A 9,703-nucleotide genomic window follows, 5' to 3' on the forward strand; every position below is an offset into this window, starting at 1 on the left:
TATTCTCAAGTATTTTACATGTTTATTGTATCCTAACACGTTGGTAAACAAACGCTGCCTTCATGTCAAATGTTTTCTTGGTATCAGAAATCAGAGCTTCAGCCCATTTAAATGGAAATGAATGAATAGAAATCCTTGGGATGCACTATACTGACGTCTGATGACTGAAGGACAACTGGGTTGCATTTGGTTCTGGGTTTTGTCGTGTGTTGAATTGAGGGAGAAATCCATTACATGTCTGAATGAAAAATAGCAGAAAAATAAAATGGACTTCAGTTCCAGTATCATAAAAAGGGATCATAGGTTCTTCCTTATTTTCTTGCACAAAGGGTAGAAAATTTATTTCTTCCATTGCTCTACATGAGTCACTGTACTGAATGTGACAGACAGCTGACACAAATTATACCATATATATCCTATAAATACAATCTCATTATGCATATTTCATGTTTGATTGATTTATAGACCAGTAATGTTCTGGTATGAAATGCATTGGAAACGACTGTGACACTTCAAGTCCTCCTATTTAGCATTTATAAGCAGTATAGATGGGTTTGCAGTTCACAAACTATCAAAAATAGGTGTATCAGGGGGCAGAAAATACATGTCAGCTCGTATATGGACATTTTCACTATTTAGAAATACTGAAACTTGCTGGAAACCATTAAAGTGTAACTGCACCCCCAGGTCTAAGCTTAACTTCACCGACTGCATAATTTTGAAAAATGTTAAAAAATTGGGCAAGGGGCTGAGAGGTGGGTGAGGAGGGGCTGAGGGCAGGAGAAGGGAGGGGGAGCGCGGCTGTGAGGCAGGAGGGCAGGAGTTGCTCAGCGACATGATAATAATGAGAGGAAGACAAACAGTGCAATGATATTTAAGTGGGCCAGAAGTCATTTTGCATTTCGTCCTGTAGCTCTTCAACTCTCCAGCTGTCTCTTCCTTCAGTTATTAGCTGGTAAAATCTTTTTTAAAATGTTAAATCGCGGTGTAACTGGAGCCGTTACTGAACCTGTCCAACCACAGCTCTGGAGCAGACAGGTCCTGTCAGCTGAACCTGTCCACTGCACAGCATAAAATATAGAGGTAAATTTGTATGCGACACTCATCTTTGCATTTCTGAAACTTTTTTTCCCCACCACTCCATCTTTGAAAGAAATCTGTCAGCTCTTGCTAGCTAACACATGACACATATTCCAGTAAGAAATGGCAGCAAGTAGCAGTGCTGATGACGCTGATGCAGCCTATACAAATTTAGCTCTACAGGAAGGAAAAATAAACCCAAACCATCAAACAGCAGCATGGGTTAAAAGCACAGAGGCTCCCTTCAGACAAGTGACGTTAACATGAAAACAATCAAGTAAAGTTAGCATGAAGACAATAGTACTATTAGCATGAAAACAATAAAATAACATTACCATGAAAACAATAGTCATGTTAGCATGAAAACAAAGTAAAATTAGCATTAAAAACAATAAAGTAACGTTAGCATGAAAACAAAGTAACGTTAGCATGAAATAATGGAGTAACATTACCATGAAAACAATAGTCATGTTAGCATGAAAACAAAGTAACATTTGCATGAAAATAATAAAGTAACGTTAGCATGAAAACAATAAAGTATCGCTAGCATACATTTCCTGCTGTTTGGCACAAAAACTTCACATTTTGATCTTTTCATAAGCTCTTTGTCACACAACTCACTGATGGCATTGCTCAGAAATCCATCTATTGTATATACACATTTAATTTTATAATTAAATGACAATACTTTATAACACCCTATAATGTAGTTGTATGCAGATAAAATGACATTTTAAGTGTTTATCAATGCACATATTTGTTATACTTCTCCTATAGACATTTCATATATACAACTATTTTACTATATTGTCATTTATATCCAATTATACAGCAGCAATTATTAATTATTTTTTATGAGGTTTTTGAGATTAAATATGGAGGACTTTTCAAGCTCCAAGAGATTTTCAATTTTGCCTCGGGCTGACACTCTGCCTCTCCTTCCTTCCGGAGAATAATTTACTTCTTGAATGTCAGAAATTTCATCACTGGAGGGCTAACTGATAGGAGCACACTGAGAGAAAGCAGGTCTCCTCTTCTCTGCCAGTCCCCTTCATAAAGAGGCTTGAGGTTAGAGTCTGCTCTCTTAAAGCCGGCAGGGTTTCAGTGTCTGATTCAACCACACCTCAGCAGGTTGAACTTAGGTCAGCCTTTAAACTCAAGAGCTCTATTGCCTCTTTCTGCTCAGTTATGAATCTGCAGTGGTGGAATAGGTATTCAGATCCTTTACTCAAGTAAAAGTGCAAATGCTACAAATAAAAAATGCTCTACCACAAGTTAAAGTCCTGCACTCAAATTCCTACTTGCAATGAAAAATATTATCAGCACAAATTACTGAAAGTATCAAAAGTATATTCTGATGCATCAATGTGTAAGCAACATTTTACTGAGATGATTAATGAGAGGAGAGAAGAGAAAACTTAAGTCCTGGTACACAAATTTGTATTCATTTGGATTTCTTTTTCTCATCTTTGCTGGGTTTTTTTGTGAAATATTGGATAATTTTTCCTTTTTAGACCTCAAACAGCTAAATAAAACTGTCTGTGAAGTTTTGAACAGAAATCCCTCTTTGGTGGCACTGCTAACAACCATATTGCTTCAATCTTTAACAATGCATTGTATTATATAAGCTTATTATATATTTTTAATGTAAATCTTAAAATTAAATTGCAATTAGCTGTCAAATAAATACGTTTTACTGCAAACACAAGAAAATTATTTTTTTTATTATTTCATCTTCTGATTGGTTATCTTCTGGAGGCTTCCACTGGCTCCAGAGACTAATTAAACAAACAATAGTAGTAAGATTTCACTTTTTTTTCTCGTTCTTTACTCAAATGTCAACTTCTCAAATACAACCGTACACAGTCAAGCCAAATAAGATCCGAAATATGGGAGTGGACAAAGTGAACAGCCCGTGGAACAACCTTAGCAACAAAGACTACATAACAGACGGTCATTTGTAGGCATGCATGAACAATATGACCTCAGTTCATTGGGGAAGTGGAGGTAACTTTGCATACATGTTTTACATACATTCACCTCAAGTTTTGTAACTTTTACTACGTTTAACAGAGACATCCGACATCATAACAGTATATAAATGACAGGAAAACCCAAACCTTTTATGTTTTACGTAAAGCACTTTGAATTGTCTTGTTGTTGAAAGGTGTTACACAAATAAACTTGACTTAATTCCCTGTAAAGTGTAGTGAAGTAGAAAGTAGTAGAAAATTGAAATATATAAGTACAAGTACCTCAAAATTTGATGTTACTCTCCATCACTATTAAGTAGTTTATGTATAAGACTTAAGAATAACTGAACGATTGCCATGGCCTTGAAGCCCATTAGACTGCTAGAAGGGCGAGAGCAAGGATCTCTCTTTGTCTCTTTTTAGCTCATCACTCTTGTCTCGTCTGACTCATCAAAGTCTTTGCAGAAATATAACAAATCGCTAAGAGTCAAAGAACCTCTCCCACTCTGAGACGTGCTGCTTATATGTCACTGGAATGCTTGCTAGTATCAGATAAGTAAATTTAATAGTCTCCCACATACTGTACACCCAGCATGCCAATTTAATTACACAAACATCACATCTGGTAATGAACCCGAGATGGAAACAAAGAATATGACATACCCATTAATGGGCAAAGAAAAGGCGTCCATGCAGAATTATTTTAATTTGACAGTTTCATTGACTTTTTTTGCTTGTTTTTTTTCCCTAAAGGGAAACAGTTTGCCATTTACAGCGTTGTTATTGTAACGATGAAGACAGGCAAGAAAGATGTGGGCACTCTTCATGACCTTTCTGACGCTGTAGGAGTCCATTCCCTGAGGTACTTTACCGCTCTCACTGGGTGGTGCGATATATGATAAAGAGAGTGTAATACTATAGTGATATTATATTCTGCTGGCTCCAGACTGAATCATTAGATGGATAACCTTGATTTTATCTGGTGAGGCCAGTTGTCAGTTTAGGTCTTTCTGCTGTGAGTTCCTGAAATACCTGATTCTTGCATGGTGCACCTTGAAAAATATAATATCCACACAATACAGACATAGATTTTGCAAAGGTATGCAAAGAACATGGATGTATTTTTCCTGCTGGCAAAGCCATATAGATAAGCTGGTAACTTATATATGGTAACTAAAATAGGAAATGACCTTTCAAACACCTCAATATTTCAAACACTTGAGGTGTTTGAAATATTTGATACAAGATATAGTTACTGAATCAATTACAAGCAGTGCTGCAACCAATGATTACAATCATTATCAGTGTTTTTTTTTTATTCTTGGATTTTTTGGTAAAATGTCAGAAATTATTTTAAAAGGTCCAACACATTTTCCCCATGTCTTAGATGATAGAAATGTCTTGTTTTTTTGTGACCAGCAGTGCAAATCCCACGGATCCCACTCCAGACCGGCTTGCCTCTGCCCAGCCTCACCTCCAGGTTCCAAGCTACCAGTCCAAACTTCCCCTGGCTTACATCCCATTTACCTTTCTTTACAATAAACAACCTTATCATATTCCTGTCTTTGCACCTCTGTTTGCACTCCAGTTCACCTGCTCTGCCTCACCTAATGGTACGATCTGGCCAGAGACATGAACCCAGCAGACACAGATCTTCTCCACCAAACCCTCACCTGTCGGGGCGCTCTGCTTGAGCCCGGGAGGTCGAGGTTGCAGTCCCCTCTGTGCTAGGGGTGTGCCTGAATACAAATACATTATTCAGCAAAGCACAAATAGTGGGGGTTTTTATGAATATTTATTTCATACAAATATTTTTAAAAAAATTTGTTTTCTGGAAGAAGAAAAAAAACATCAAAAACATCAAATACCAGCAGAGGTCGGTTGCATCACTATCTCAGTCTCTCCCTTCTGCTCTGCTGTTATATCTATCAGCAGGTCTCAGTGGGGGGAGTCACATCCACCTGCTACATGACGCATATTTCCTAATTTGGACATCACTCCCAGTGTTGGGGGTGTTTCCCAGAGATAAAGCTGAGCTACTGACACATGTGAAGTGCTCCCAAGGGACTCTCCATAACCTGTTGTTCCCCTTCTCCTTTCCACAAAGTTAGGTTGTAAAAAATAGGCAATAAATGAAAAGTGCAAAGCAAGAATCACCTTTGAAGTTCTTCCCTACACGTTACATGGTGTGCTGTCTCTGTGTTATGGGTGTATAAAAAGGTAGAGGTCTGTCTGCAATGAGGCGATGAGTAAAGTTTTAGCTGAGTAGTCAGCGTCTATGCTTCAGGAGACTCAAGTTTGAGACCTGGTGTGGGGACCTCCTTCATAAGGTAGTTTATTCATGAACACTTGAATTTTCTAAAATTAAAAGCATAATAAAAAACAAAAGCAGGATTTTTAAGCCTAAATAATTTTGCTGCCTCAACAAATACAGATACAAATACAAATACTAGGCCCTCTTCACATCCCTACTCTGTGCATGACCACCTGCACCATTGTTGTCACACTTGGATGAGAGCCCGTGATGCCCCTCTTGGTGCCTCTGCCCAGTCTCAAGCCAACTGTTGCCGTGCCCCAGCTCCAGTCTACACTCCAGGCTAAAAGGTATGGCTCTCTTCAAAGGACCTGCCATTGAAAGTGGCATCTAAGGACTCTTAAGAGTCCTGCATGAAGAATCCTACTTAAGTACATAAATAGTTAAACAACTTTTAGTGCCTGTTTTGCATTTTGATTTAAATATGTTTCCAGGTCATTTCTTATTTCTGCTACTGTCATGATATGACATACATACAAGCTGGAAGATTTTTGTTCATCTACTGTAAAATTAATACAGAGGTAGCATCAACACAATTATCACAGTAAGTAAAATAAAACGCTTCTTTATTTCAGAAGTTTTCAGCTTTGTGTAGCTTACAGTCTAGCAAAGCATATTGCTTTATTTGCTTCATTAACACTCGTTACCTGCATATCCTAAACCGTTTTTCCACTATGGGAACTTAACAACCTGTTAACAATTTTACAACAGGGAAAGATTTTTTGTTTTTTGGAAGACTTTATAAATTATAAAACAAAAAAAGAAAAACCTAAAACAAAGTAAGTAAAATAATACATTAAAACTAAAAAAAAAAGGTTAAGGCAGGTTAATGTTCAAAATTTTCTAAAAAATGTAGTTATAATAATAATTATAATAAAAATAATAATAATGATTAATTAAATTAATTAATTAGTTAATTAATTATATATTTTTTCATTATTTTTTACATTAAAAAAATAATTTAATACTTTAATTTTTGTTTTGAAGAAATTTTGAGGTTTATAAAATATGTAGATTTATGAAGGAAAATTGAAAAAAATATTTGTGAATACAAATTTTTCCCATTATAACCATTACATTCACAATAAAATCAATTTTAGGGTCTTTACGTTCAAAATATGTTCATAACATCTTCAATATAAAGTTTAAAGTTATGTTTATGTTGGAAATGACAACTGAATCTGACCCAAATTTAGGTTAGGGTTAGAGTGAGTGATTCATTTTCTTTTCTACAAATAGTACAGTTAATATCGACATCAGCAAAACATGAAACAAGAACATTTGTGGGGTAAATGTTACGTAGGATTTTTAAATGTATTTCTCAAGCCTTATTGGGAATACAGAATTCATATGGTAATGACCACGTTTTATTAAAATCAATATTCTCAACTATTAAATTCAATCATAATTCTCTTACTGAAGATGTACACACAGAAGTGATATAGTGGTTACTGCTATGTTGTGCTTGTTGTAGTTGAGCTATGACATCACACAACCAATTGACCAATCACAGGCTACCTTCTTCCCCTTGCAAGTACCTGGAACTTGATTTGGCACCAAAATGTAGCTCCCGGAGGCAAAGGAAACAAAAACAGAACCCAGGACAATGGGTACAAGTTCAGTTATGGGTTGGTAAGTTCCTGCACTCTTGTGGCCTAAAAGATGCACAAAGCCTAATACTCAAAATACGAAACATTCCAAAAGTTTAATATATTTAGAGCTTTAGACCTGGTTATACTGTACCCACAACACCAGATTTGACAATGTGGACTTGATGAGGATGTAACTCATTATCAGGAGGCCTCTAATATTTTTTACATTTCCTATTTCAGCATTCATACATGAAATATCCTTAAAAAGTATTTCTAATCCCTCAGATTTTTAATCTGCCAGTTTGTTGAGGAGTTTTCTAAATAAACAAGAGGGAAAGGTTTTTCTCTTTGTATGCTAAGAGAGAGAGAGATATCCACCCACCTTCTCATGCAGGATACACATTCTATAACTGTAAGTGCACTGCAGAGGACATACTTATGTAATGTGAATTTTATGTGAAACATGAAATGACTCTTCATGTGGCACATGCAGGCATTGTTGCAGCAACAAATGGGCAGATGATCCCCGCTGTCATGGCCTTTTTAACAACAGTGAAGGCCTCTTTTGTAGCCTTGGAGGGAAAGAAGTCCTTTATAACACAGAATAGTCCATTTGTGAAAGCACTGGAGAAGTGATAATAGTGCATAAGGGCATCTTATAACGATCTATTGATCTGTTGCATCACCATTGCTCAATCCATACATCTGAAAGAAGAATGTTGGAGGCACATCTGCTTTACAAGACCCGTGGCACTAATCAGCCAGAACTATAGCAACAGTGTTGGAGCAACAGCACTCTGCAGGCTGTAAAATACACTATCTCATACACACAGACATAAAAAAAAAATCTATAATGAAAAATGTCTTCTTCTATTTATCACCAGCGCTGAAAACCATTTTACCCAGATTGTCAGCAATCTCATGAACATTTGATGTGCATATGGTATCTTTATTGCTTTTTTATTGCTTTTTCCAGAGCCAAGTTATAAAAAAAAAAAATCAGTGCTGACAAAACAAGCATGAAGTAATGGCACAGAACAGACAGAGTAGGAATCAATTATTACATGAGAACAGCAGGTAGCTGGATTTATCAGATTTTTGAATACAGCTTGCAAAGAAAACTTTTTATTTGGTTCCTCATGGAGTCAGAATTATTAGTAAGTAAAACATAAACAATGATTTAAACGAAATGAATCTGAAAGGATTTAAATTGGTCTAACAATATAAAAAACTACTCTTTCAGTTAAGCCTGTATACTTCTGTTTAGACTGAACATCCAGAGAAATTTTCACTGCTTGTTATCAGTTTTCTTATTTTGAACCCTGTTGAGCTTTCAAATATGCGCCACTACACATTCAATAAAGAATTACACAGATTGACCAGGTGATGGAGCTATAATGAGCAACTTTACCTTTTATCCAGTAACATCAAGACGTCTAAAATACATGTGTATGTGTGCTTCCAAGATTACAACCACTGAACAAGAAGGTACAGATGTTACATTAAAGTTTCAAATGAGTGTTGCTACCAGTATGATTAAGGTTTAAGGTTTTTAAGGTTTGGACCTCAAAAAAAAAAAAAAATTAGCTCACTTTAGATTTCAGATACAACCTACAGAACTTCTTACAAACCACCTTTACACTACCGTGGTTTGCGCTGACATTTAAATATGTGATTTATGAGGTCAAAACCACAGACTGTAAAAAATATGGACATAGTCACCGTGACGTCACCCATTGATTTGCAAACTTCTGAAGCCTCGAGTGTAGCGATTTGGCCATCGCCATGTTTGATTTTTGGAGCCAGAAGTGACCATATTTGGATGAGAGGGTGAAGCTGACCATAGTGCTAGCTGCTAGCTTGGTTAGCACAATGCATTCACAAGCAATGGTTAACAGTGATAATGCTAATGCTAACGCTAATTTTCGCTAGGGAAAAACAGGCCTAAAACCGTTAAAACAAAATGTACCCACTGGAAAAACTGATCATCCGACTCATTGATGGGTCTTTTTTTAGGCGACCACAATGTTACAATTAACTTTAGTGAACTGAAAACACACTGTGAAATAACAGCAGCTACGCTCATACCCAATGGCTACATTACGTAAGGAACGTTGTTGCCGTGGTGACGACTTGTCAATCACAACGTAGCCACGCCCTAAAGCATACCCTGCTTTATCGTCTATTTTACTCTAAATGGGACCATCATTTACAAAATGAACACCATGCTGTATAGAAGACTTGAAACTAGCAATCGAGACTACAAACTCATTAGGAAACTCTTTACTGAGGTAATAAATCAAGAGAGAAGTGGGGTCATTTTCTCATAGACTTCTTTTTGCAGCCAGTGGAGTCGCCCCCTAATGGCTATTAGATAGATTGCAGGTTTTTGGCACTTTCGCATTGGCTTCATTTTTCAGCCCCGGAGGTTGTAGCTTGGTCAAAACAAGCACTGTTGGGCCTTTAAAGGGACAGCGATGTAACTTCCTTCTCATTAACATAAATACACATGAACCTGGCAGCACAATGCATTAATGGGACAGTCATTGTATTATTATTACTTAAAGTTCTGTTCCTGTATGCACATAAAACAACAGTATGGCCATATTAACAAATATATATTTAATTAAACTCAGTAAAATAATTTAAAGTGATGTCGACTAAAACTTATAGAGTATAACAAGTATATATTTCATAAAAAGATGCAAGATACAAACAAATCAATTAAAACAAGTAGGCTATAT

The 9,703-nt window shown here is 36.4% G+C and overlaps 1 long non-coding RNA gene across 2 annotated transcripts; it reads left to right on the forward strand.

The window, feature by feature from the left end:
- Window positions 1-797: 797 nt before the first annotated feature.
- On the forward strand, window positions 798-4,609 carry LOC137167955 (uncharacterized). Of its 2 annotated transcripts, none has more exons than XR_010924213.1 (3): window positions 798-1,083; window positions 3,807-3,915; window positions 4,473-4,609. It is a non-coding gene; the product is annotated as an uncharacterized lncRNA (long non-coding RNA). The 2 variants fall into 2 exon arrangements; XR_010924212.1 differs by having other exon boundaries at window positions 4,476-4,609.
- Window positions 4,610-9,703: the final 5,094 nt, after the last annotated feature.

The sequence above is a fragment of the Thunnus thynnus genome, chromosome 17, assembly GCF_963924715.1.
Source record: "Thunnus thynnus chromosome 17, fThuThy2.1, whole genome shotgun sequence".
Classification (NCBI taxonomy): domain Eukaryota; kingdom Metazoa; phylum Chordata; class Actinopteri; order Scombriformes; family Scombridae; genus Thunnus; species Thunnus thynnus.